At 44.3% G+C, this 11,454-nt stretch overlaps 2 long non-coding RNA genes across 2 annotated transcripts in view; both read right to left on the bottom strand.

Moving 5' to 3' along the window:
• Window positions 1-410: 410 nt before the first annotated feature.
• LOC145537760 (uncharacterized) lies at window positions 411-3,524 on the bottom strand. Its single transcript, XR_014076415.1, has 2 exons — window positions 3,364-3,524; window positions 411-2,041 (listed from the first exon to the last, which is right to left on the bottom strand). It is a non-coding gene; the product is annotated as an uncharacterized LOC145537760 (long non-coding RNA).
• A 5,437-nt stretch (window positions 3,525-8,961) lies between these two features.
• Window positions 8,962-11,454, bottom strand: part of LOC145537759 (uncharacterized) — a 46,524-nt gene continuing 44,031 nt past the window's right edge. Inside the window, exons 5-6 of the long non-coding RNA XR_014076414.1 lie at window positions 9,567-9,694; window positions 8,962-9,372 (exon numbers count right to left, since the gene is read on the bottom strand). This is a non-coding gene — a long non-coding RNA (uncharacterized LOC145537759). The remainder of the gene's footprint in view (window positions 9,373-9,566; window positions 9,695-11,454) is intronic.

Genomic DNA, 11,454 nt, shown 5'->3' with positions numbered 1-11,454 from the left:
TTTTTCAAAAATACAAAACCCCAAGCCCTCAAATATAAAACTACTAAAAATTCCACTTGATCAGCAGCAGATTTACGAACTACAAGACCAATTATAAGAAAGTGTTTAGCAAAAATATTCTTCCCTGATCAGTGTCCCCAAAATTCATCTAATCCTAAATTGTAAGAGAAATGGCTATGAGAACTTCACTTTAACAATCTCTTTGACCCCCTAATTCCACCAGTGTCCCATCTGATTTAACATGAAATAACACTGAAATTACTAAAAAGAAAGGTGGCTTCGGTCAGTACAGATGTTACTTTTCTTCAGAGAGAATGTGGCAGGAACAAAACAAACCTGGGTTGAGCATCAAGATTTAAAATAAGTATCTCAGGGACTCTCAAAAACCAAACAAGCGAACCAAACCAAGCTGGGGTTCAGTTTTTGCCTCATCACTTACAACCCAGGTCAAATCAAATGACAACCTGGAGTTTCAAGTTTGCTCTATCTGTACATATGAAATAAATATCCTCAACACAGGTGCAGTGCAGCATTCCTTAACAGATCAAATAAAACACATGGCAATGTTTTCAAAATTATGAACGTCTATGTAAGCACATTGCCAATTACTTCAGCTTTGTGGATTATCACCATAGGTACACCTCACACACTTTTTTACGATGCCCTTTGCTGATGCATCCCATGTGGTAAAGATATTGTATGTCAAAACTTCTGTAAAAATTCAAGCAACAGAGTTCCTGTCTGGAGCACACCTGCCAGTCACACATTTTTTGTCGGGATGTCAAAATCGAGGTTCTCTATTCTATGGACACCACCAGAGAAGGACAAAATCTATCGGCTTCTTTCCCAAAAATACTCTGTGAGGTTTTTTGCCTCAGTGACTGGCACACGTGCTGACTGTCCGTCTGCAAAAAGACTGTTCTATCCCCTTGCAACCGCTTGCTGTTTTCTGACTACAGCATGACATGTTTTCGAGTTGTTAACAAGGTGGGAGGGCTGGTGCAAGACCTTCTTTCATTCAGAGCACTCCAAGGGTCTCTCTCCAGGAGAAAGCCTAAGAGGTTGAGAATATTCTGACTGGACGTGTTTCAACAGTAATGGCACTCCAGGGGCTTCTCTTGAGAATGGAGTTGGTAATGTTGAGTGAGGCAGGAGGGTCAGCTGAAACACTTCCCACACAGCTGGCACTGGTAAGGCCTCTCCTGAGCGTGAATCCTGTAGTGCTGGATGAGGTGCGACCTTTGACGCAACCTTCTGCCACAGTCGCAACACTGACGGGCTCTTTTTCCAACGTAGTCGTGCTGCCGCTTATATCCAATCAAATACATCTTGTCTCGGGGTAACTCACATGGCAGGGCTCTTGCTGCTTCGTGGGCTTTGAGATGCTGGAGACGATGCACAGCCTGGATGAAAGCTTTGCCGCATTCGAGACGCTCATGGCAGTCCTGCCTCTGAACGCTCATGCGGCCGTAGACATCTGCACGCTGGGTCAAGGACTTCCCATCCCAGTGAGTCTTCTGATGCCTGCTGAGGCGCGGCATGAGGTAGAAGGCCTCTCCACACCGTTTACATACAAAGGGCATCTTCCCCGTGTGGATTTGCTGGTGCTTCTCCCGGCCTCCTCGGGTACTGAAGTCTCTCCCACAAAATTCACATCTGTAGTGTTTGTTCTCTTCGAGGAAAAACGAGTTGTGGGCCAGGCAGGACCTGGTGCAGACTCCAAGAGTACTGTGCTCCCGGGGACCCTTTCCTAGCAGACTCTCCGATGCTTTCTTACGTTCTGAGCTTTTCTCTAGTTGATCACCCTCGTGGCTTCCTTCCTGAGCGAGGGTCTTGGGGTCACTCATTTTTATGGGACTCAAAACTTGTGCCGGCTTGACCTGGTGTGACTCCAGTGGATCATCAGCACAAGACTCTCTCGTGTGGGCACACAAGGAGTCACCTGCCTCCAAATCCTTTATTCCTGCCCCCGAGGATGATGTCTCTACAGGCAGGCTTTGCTCTGGAGTTAGATCTTTGGTTTCAGATTGGTCCTCACAACCTAAAAGAAATGTAAAAGGTCCTCTACTATTTTTTACTCAGAGAAAAACATCATTATAGTAGAAATAGAAGAAAGAGACCGAACATCACAAACACATTAATTAGTACAGAGGTTTGAGAGTTGTCTGGGGATGTAAGGAGAGAGTGGGAGAAGGATGCAGAAGACAGCAACCAAGGATAGGTGAAGGTGAGGCAGAAAAGACCATCTAGGAGGACTGAACATTGACAAAGATGCCAGAGGCACTGACAAGAGAATGAGAAGGAAACCAGAGAAAGACGGGGGACTGGGGTTTGGCTGCAACTTTCACACCATGCTTGGTACATCATTGCTGTTTGTAGGAACTAGTATAACTGTGGCCATAAATGGATTCTATTATCAGGTCAATCCAGGAGATACCGTACGATGCAAGTCAGCTTTCACTCTTGTAGGACTCTTCAGATCCCTTAACCAGCATCTCAGATCTCAAAGAGGGGAAATGTAAGAGGTAGCATTTCTTGAACTGATCTTGTTAGGCAACACTTTTTGTTTTTTTGTGTTTTTTTTTGTAAAGAACCCCTATTATCATAATTCTGTAGGACTATTGGGGAAACACTGGAGTACCCCGGTCAACACCTTCTCACTCACAATAAAGCAAGAGTACTCCAACTCTTTTCTTGGCTCCCAATCTCTCATTTTACTCATTCAATTCAACATTTATTAAACACTGATTCTGAGCAAAGCGTTATCCACCTGGATGTTCATAAGTCTGTATAGAGACTTATCCTCCAAACGGGGAGAGGGGGGACGGGAAGGGAAGGGAGGGGTCCTCGAGGGGGAAGGAGGGTTTTCTAGGGCGGGAGTCCTTGAGGAGGCCAAAGGTGTGTCTGAAAGGGAAGGCCCGTGGGGTCCTCGAAGGGGAGGGCAGCGGTCCGAGAGGACGGGGAGGGTCCTCAGGGACCAAGGAACGCGTTCTTGGGGGTGAGAGCAGAGAGGCCATAAAAAGGGAGGGTCTGTGGGGTCCTGGGGCGGGGAGGAAGGTGCGACGCGGGAGGAGGAGGGCGGGTGGAAGGCCTTCCGGCCGGGGAAGCATTGGCAGGAAGCCGGGGCGTGAGCAACAGGGAGGCCGCCGCGTCCTCCTCAGAGCTGACTTGGCCCGCGCGGCCTCCCGCACCCCTTCCCCTCAGGGCCGCTACTTCGCGCCTCCCTTTCCGTCGACTTCCCCGCGAAGAGGAGCGTCTGCCCCGGCGGCCCTGAGGGGACGCCCGCACCTCCCTGCCCGCGAGCCGGGCCCTCACCCCCAGGGCCCCTCCCTCGCGTCCGGGCCCTGGCCGCCGCGCGCTCACCTCGCAGACGGACACCCTCGCCTGACCGAACCTCTGCACCTCGGTCTTGCAGCGCAAACCCGCCAGGCAGGCGCTACCAGCGGTCTGCGCATGCGCCCTGTGGGACGGCCGGTGCAGAAAGCGCCGCGCAGAAAACGCAGGCCGCTTCTGGCCGGCTCCGCTGGGCGGGCCCGCGAGGACCACCTGGCCTAGAGAGGGCTGGGAGGGGCCGGAGGACTACTTCCTTTAGATGCTTTACGAGTTTTGGCAGTGGTTAGCACGTGGTTTAAAACGGTTTCAAAATAAACAGTATGCAGTGAAAAGCCTTCTCACTTTGTGTGTGCCACCGACCAAATTCTCATGCTATAAAACCACGGAACACTCAGGTGACCGGTGCAATTATTTGAATACGTATGATTATTAAACTGAATAATTATGCAACTGTGAATAATTATGAAAGCGTGAACATGTTTTCAGTGTCCTTCCACAGTGTCTTTGTGTATATGAAAATAGAGATACATGCGTATATACATATGTGCGTTATACACACATATGTCGTTATCATTGATACGTATTATACATATCTATACTATAAATTCGGTAGATATTTACCTGTAATAGATATAAATAGTTTAAAATATAAAATATATTTTCTAAATAAGAACTGTGACGATGTAACACAACCTATAATGTGACACAGTGTGGTACATACTGTAGCTTAAAATGTGTACTTAACTAATATAAGTACTTCCTTGATAGCAATATAAGGCTTCCCCGGAAGCTCAGTTGGTAAAGAATCCGCCTGCGATGCCGGAGAGTCTGGTTCGATTCCTGGGTCAGGAAGATCCGCTGCAGGAGGGATAGGCTACCCACTGCAATGTTCTTGGGATTCCCTTGTGACTCAGCTGGTGAAAAATCCACCCTCAACGCAGGCAGACCTGGGTTCGATCCCTGGGTAGGGAAGCTCCCCTGGAGACGGGAACACCTATCCACTCCAGTATTCATACCTGGAGAATTTCATGGACTGTCGAGTCCATGGGGTCTCAAAGAGTCAGACACGACTGACCAACTATAACAAGTATATCATGATGCCACGCAGATTCATATTATATGTAACTATATGTCTGTACAAATAGAGTAGAAACATTTTTAGTTTGCAAAAATACTCATAGTCTCGTTTCCTACCTTTTTTATACAAAAGGTGGCAGACTGTACCCATTGTTCTATGCCTTCATTTTTTCCTATCTCAGAGACCTTTTCATATCAGTACAAAGAGAATTTGCCTACTGTTTCTGAACAGCTGTTTGAATTCTGTTGTACTGTTGTTGTGACTTGATTTATTTACCCCATCCCTGACTACTGGGTGGCTGAGTTGTTTTCAGCCCTTTGCTACCAGTATTCTGTGCAAAACTATGAGCTTCAGCAGTTCTGCTGCTGTGTAAACCTTCTGGGAAGATAAATCCCCTGCAGTGGAATTGTTGAGCCACAGTGCACATGTGTGTGTCATTTTGACAGAGATTTCTAAGCTGCCTTCCATAGACGCTTGCCTATCAGACCCCCACCAGCCTGTGTGAGCAAACCTGCATTCTCAGTGTTATAGGATGCTTTTTCAGGTTTTCCAAAACTAGGGTCGAGAAATTTTTCAGGAGCAAGGTAGAATATGTTTTCCTGTGTTGAGGAGCCATTTGTATTTAACTAAAGAACATTTATCAGGGCCTCGAGATACGTAGGGAAAGTATAGTGAAAGGTGCAATAAGTATTTTAGTCATTGTGATGTTGATTATGGTGATGATGGCATAATGGTTAATATTCTTGACACTGGTCTTATACCTGTGACAAAAACTAACTCAAAGTGGATCAGACACCCAAATGCAACACCAAAACTAGAAAACTCCAGGAAGAGAACTTAAGAGAAAACCTATGACCTGAGATTTGGTGATGGCATTTTAGGTATACACGTGCAGCTCACAAACCCCTGGTGTGGGGGATTCCCCAGAAGTGCCCTTCTATGTATTGTATCTGAAAACCTGCAATTTGGAGGTCATTCAAGCTCTCTGAGCCTCAGTCTGTCCTTCTAGACTAAAAGGACAGCAAGTTACTAAATGTAAGGATTAAAATATGTAGAGGTGGATAATGTTTTCTTCCACGTGCTGAGGGTCGCTGGGTGCGTCTGAAAATGAATCAACAAAGACACATTAACTGGAGACAAGCTTACAACTTATTTTAATATGTTTTAAGTGACACAGGAGCCTTCCTAAGGAAATGAAGACCTAAAGAAACAGACCTGAGTATTTCAAACTAGGTTTGATGAGGTGGGGACAGTTGTGGAAGAATATGATCGGTTAAGGAATAAGAGGTGAGTGTAATAAGCTGGCAGAAACTTAGCAAGGCCTGTGTGTTAGGCTTCCTCTTGGAAGTGTTCCTCACCCTTTGGAGATAAGAATGCTCCTTTCCTCCTGCTATAGGCAGGGTACCTCTCCCATGATGGGATTATGGCTTGTTTCATGGAAGAAGGGGGAAGGGGAAGAGAGTGAACCTCTTCCTTCCGCTGTTTTCTCAAACTGCTTCACCTTCAATATGCCAGGTGCCATATTTTGGGGTGAGGTATCCTGAACCCAATCACATGTCAAATGATTAAAGTGGTGTCTGAGATCCATACAGGCAGTTTATATCTGTTGGCTTCAATTTTATTAGACGACTCTTGACAGTCCCTTAGACTGCAAGGAGATCAAAGCAGTCAATCCTAAAGGAAATCAACTCTGAATATTGATTGGAAGGACTGACATTCCAGCTGAAGCTCCAATACTATGGCCACCTGATGTGAAGAGCGGACTCCTTGGGAAAGACCTGAGGCTGGGAAAGACTGAAGGCAAGAGAAGAAGGAGGTGGCAGAGGATGAGATGTTTGGATGGCATCACCGACTCAATGGACGTGGGTGTGAGCAAACTTTGGGAGATGGCGAAGGAGAGGGAAGCCTGGCGTGCTGCATCCGTGGGATAGCAAAGAAGTGGACGTGACTCGGTGACGAACAACAACAGCAACCCAAAAAGTAAGAAATAACAGTGGTTGAGGGAGGAATGGAGATAAGGGGGAAGCAACAAGGACGTTCCCAACAGGGATCGCTGATTCCGGATTAGAAGTCAGTGAGGAGTTAACACAGCTTGGGGTCCAGAGGAAAAATAGGTCAACAACCCAGCTTGGAGGGTCCCAGGGAGTCATGCACTAAATGTCAGACTTGATGCAAAGCTCTCTGTTGTGTACATTTCCATCTAATTAAAGAAGCAGACATTTTTCTCAGAATCCACATGAAACATCCAGAGGTCAGGAGACTCCCACCTCTAAGTCACACACATACCTTAAGTGCACGTCAACTTCTTGGAAATTCATATCTTGTTCTGGATCTTGTTTTTCTCCCTTGTTCTTATTTTCTAGGCTGAAGGTTACTCACGAATATTTTCTTATGTGTGGGTGTCTTGTCCAGGGTGCCTGCCAGGGGCACCACACGAAGTCAAGTGTGAAAAAGCTGTATGTTCAACATATGGTTGTTGAGGGGAAGGATGCAGGGAAGGGATGGTTAGGGAGCGTGGGACAGACATGTACACATGGCTGTATTTAAAACAGAGAACCAACAAGGACCTGTTGTGGAGCACAGGGAACTCTGCTCAGTGTTCAGTGGCAGCCTGGATGTGAGGGGAGTTTGGGGGAGAACGGACACGTGTGTATCTGTGGCTGAGTCCCTTTGCTGTCTGCCTGAAACTATCACGGCATTGTTAACTGGCTATAGAAAATAAAAAGTTAAAAACTTCATGTTCAATTTATTAGCAGCACCTCTTAAGAGATCATAAGTAGGAGGTTACATTGTCTTAAGTGGTTTTCTATCTCCTTATGTTAAAATCCGAGCAGCGAGAGTAGATAAAGGGATTATATATTCATACATATTAAGATGTCACAATATGTAATCATATAAAAGCAATTTATGCACATTTGAATCTTGATTTTCGTTTGCTGAAAGAAAATATTATTAAGATAAAAAGGAAAATCATCCCCCTGAACATGGTATTACCCCCGTGGTTCTTGCTCCCATGCAAATATTTTACTCAGTCATCATACCTTTATACAACTTAAAAAAAAAAAAAACAACTTTTTGTTTGTATTGAGGTATAGCCAGTTAACAATGTTGTGATAGTTTCAGGTAAACAGTGAAGGGACTCAGCCATATGTATATATTTATCCATTCTCCCCCAAATTCCCCTCCCATCCAGGCTGCCAGGGAACATTGAGCAACGTTTCCTGTGCTATACAGTAGGACTTTGTTGGTTATCCATAAGTTTATCCATAAGAACAAACCGTAAGTTTGTTCTCTAAGTCTGAGAGACTTTCTGTGGTGTAACTTCATTTATATTTCATTTTAGATTCCACATATGAGGGATGCCATATGATATTTCTCCTTCTCTGTCTGATTTACTTCACTCGTTATGACAATCTCTAGGTCCATCCATGTTGCTGCAAATGGCATTATTTCATTCTTTTTAATGGCTAATATTCCATTGTACTGTGTACAACTCTTATTGTATGTGTATATTTTATGCTTTGCACAATTTATTATGTTGTCTCTTTTAAATTAGTATCCCTAAGATCTAATAAGAGTACATCCTGAGAAATGCCGGGCTGGATGAAGTACAAGCTGGAATCCAGATTTCTGGGAGAAATATCAATAACCTCACATATGCAGATGACACCACCCTTATGGCAGAATGTGAAAAAGAACTAAAGAGCTTCTTGATGAAAGTGAAAGAGGAGAGTGGAAAAGTTGGCTTAAAGCTCAACATTCAGAAAACAAAGATCATGGCATCCGGTCCCATCACTTCATGGGAAATAGATGGGGAAACAGTGGAAACAGTGTCAGACGTTATTTTGGGGGGTTCCAAAATCACTGCAGATGGTGCCTGCAACCATGAAATTAAAAGGCACTTACTCCTTGCAAGGAAATTTACGACCAACCGAGACAGCATATTTAAAAGCAGAGACATTATTTTGCCAGCAAAGGTCCATCTAGTCAAGGCTATGGTTTTTCCAGTAGTCACATATGGATGCGAGAGTTGCAGGGGGAAGAAACCTGAGTGCTGAAGAATTGATGCTTCTGAACTGTGCTGTTGGAAAAGACTCTTGAGAGTCCCTTGGCCTGCAAGAAGATCCAACCAGTCCATCCTAAAGGACATCAGTGCTGGGTGTTCATTGGACTGAACAGTCTCTCTGTATAGAGACTCTATAATCAGGCTATAAATGTACAAAAGGAGAGTTTGGGGAATTTCATCTGGGAACAGAAAAAGATCAGGCAGGGGAAGGCATTAGGGCTCAGCAAGCAGTGAAATGGGCGGCAATCTTATTCTGAGCAGACACTGACTATGGAAGTACACAGTCCTGGGGAGCAGCAATATAGGGTTCTACTAGGAGTATCTATGAGAGATGAAGCTGGATGTGACTTTTGGACCAGACTGGGACAGATTTAAATGTTTTGCTAGAAGTCTGGATTTTCTTTTCGGAGTGGTAAGAACCTGATGTGTGCTTTGTAACGTCAACTCCCTGAGGGCTGGAAAGAGCAGTGGTATCACACCAAGGTTTTTGCTTGTCTCAGTGACAGAGGAAAGACCTCTGATTTCTAGCTGTCAGGGGAAAGGCACAAATGAATGCAGGGGCTTGAACATTAGAGGATACGGAAACTGGCCTCCCTGGAGCTGAGCAGGAGAGGAAGAGATGAGCTTCAGAGAGGAGATAAAAGAAGTACTGAGTGAGCATGATGTGGCGTGACCACACGAGCCCCTAAGGTGAAAGCACCTACCGGCCCTCTGCCTAAGCTGAGTGGGCTCTGAGGACCAGCTCCCAGCCCCTGCTCACTGACCAGGGTTGTCTCCCCAAGATCCCGGTCTCACGGCTCACCTTGACATGTCACTGCACTCCCGTCTTCCTCCCTAGCATGTGACCCCTCCTCTTCCAGCTGTGAGATAATGTCAGGTTTAGGGAACTGGTACCCTGTTGAAGAAGGAGACTTATAACTTGGGGGTTCTGTCCTGTACCCTCAGGAACTCCCAGCCTGGTTTCTAAAGGCTCTGAGATAACAGGCAAGTGCAAATTTACACACAAGAAAAATAAAGCCTGTTTCCAAAGATTCTGCCACTAGGGACATATGCCAATGTCTGGAAACAATTTTGGTCATCATGGCTTACCGAGGGAGACCAGGTTCCTGTAATTTTCCAGCATCACCTTCCGGTAGAGCTTCCTCTGAGAAGCACTGAGGTTAGGGTAATTCCTCTGGACTGAAGTCCACAGCCACATCCTCGAAAGTCACCAATTCCTGAAATACCAGATATACTCCTAAATGATTGAAATCCGGAATTATCCCAAAGAGGGGGAAAGGTATCTGATAAGAGGGGACTGACCATGAAGCACACCTTCAGACAAGCAGAAAGACTCTAATCCAAAGGTTTCAGGGACCTACAAGGGTTTCTTTCCTTTAAGTCCTTCTCATTAAAATGTTTTCTTCTCTGCAATCACCCTCTTGTTTCTTTCAGTCTTCTAACTTTATAGAGGCTTTCAATGGCTAAGTCAAAGATCTCTCTTGGGAAACGTCACACTGCACTTGAAAATATGTGGGTTATTTTCCAATATCTTTTGCTATTAACTTCTATCATAATTCCACAGTGATAGGAGAACAGAGTGTATATGATTTCAATACCTTCAGGCCATGAAACTTTTGCACTTTATGTTCCTGGATATGTTCCAGGGTCTCCTAGTTTATAGTCTATGGGAACTTGAACACAATTTGGATTCTCTTGTTGTGTGAAAACTATATAAATCTGAAGTTATGTCCAATTGGTTCATACTGCTTTTCAGATCTACTATAGACTTCTACCTTTATTCATTCCATTAATTTTTTGAGTTTGATATTGGAAGTCCAACTAAAAATTGTAATTTATCTACTTAAAAATAATTCTAATTTATAGTAGAACTTCCCCCATAGCTCCCTCATAGCTCAGTTGGTAAAGAATCTCCCTGCAATGCAGGGGACTTGGGTTTGATTCCTGGGTCGGGAAGACCCCTGGAGAAGGAAATGGCAACCCACTCCAGTATACTTGCCTGGAGAATCCCATGGACAGAGGAGCCTGGCAGGCTACAGTCCATGCAGTCACAAGAACTGGACTTGACTTAGCGACTAAACCACCAACCACCACATAGTGGAACTATATGTAACTTTGTTCTGAACTCTCCAAGCCTCCTGTAAATGTGTTATCATAGTTTCATAATTTAAAACATAAAAAAGAAAGAGAATAAATAAGTATATCTTTCTTTTGTCTTGAAGTCTGAGAGAAGTGGGAATATTTCTAAGACAGCTCCTGCTGCGAATTTCTAGAGATCTGTGTGGGAGGAGAAAGTTCCTTTTAAGTTCCTTAATAAAGAGAGAAAAATGCAAATAAAAGCTGAGCAGTATACCCCAATCCCAGGAAAAAGAGACAGTTGGGTTTACGTTCTGGTTCTCTCTTACAAGCTCTGTGAGTGTGGATAGGTTAAGCCTCAGTGACTCATCCACAAAACACAAACAGCTCATAAATATGCAGAGATGGCCAATCTTATAATAAGAAAATGCATTTCAAAATGACAAAGTATGACTTTATACTCATTCAACTGTCAAAAATTAAGACGTTGGACAATACCAAATACTGTCGAGAAGGGGGACTCTTGGTGGTGGTGGTGTAGGACTGATGTTGAAGCTGAAACTCCAATACTTTGGCCACCTCATGCCTACGAAATCTTATTTTAAGTTCCTCGTGCAGAGTTTTCTGACTTTACAGATTGTTATTAGATTACTATTTTAGATTGACCTGCTCAATGCACTTTGATAGATTGTCTTCTCTAACTGGAATAGACGATCGTCTCCCAAGTCTATTTCACTTGCGATTTTATTTGATTCTCTTCTGGGGTAGAGGTCTGTATTTGAAACATTCAACCTAAATAATGGAATCAATAAGAAACATGTTTAAACTTACAAATCTTAATAAACTCTGGACTTGAAGACAGATTATTAAGATCCTAGCCCTTGAAAAAATGAAGTATATT

This window comes from Giraffa tippelskirchi, chromosome Y, assembly GCF_054371585.1.
Source record: "Giraffa tippelskirchi isolate mGirTip1 chromosome Y, T2T-mGirTip1v1.2.pri, whole genome shotgun sequence".
NCBI lineage: Eukaryota > Metazoa > Chordata > Mammalia > Artiodactyla > Giraffidae > Giraffa > Giraffa tippelskirchi.
Note: the sequence above shows the minus strand (reverse complement) of the source record. Positions and strands in the feature narration are given on the sequence as shown.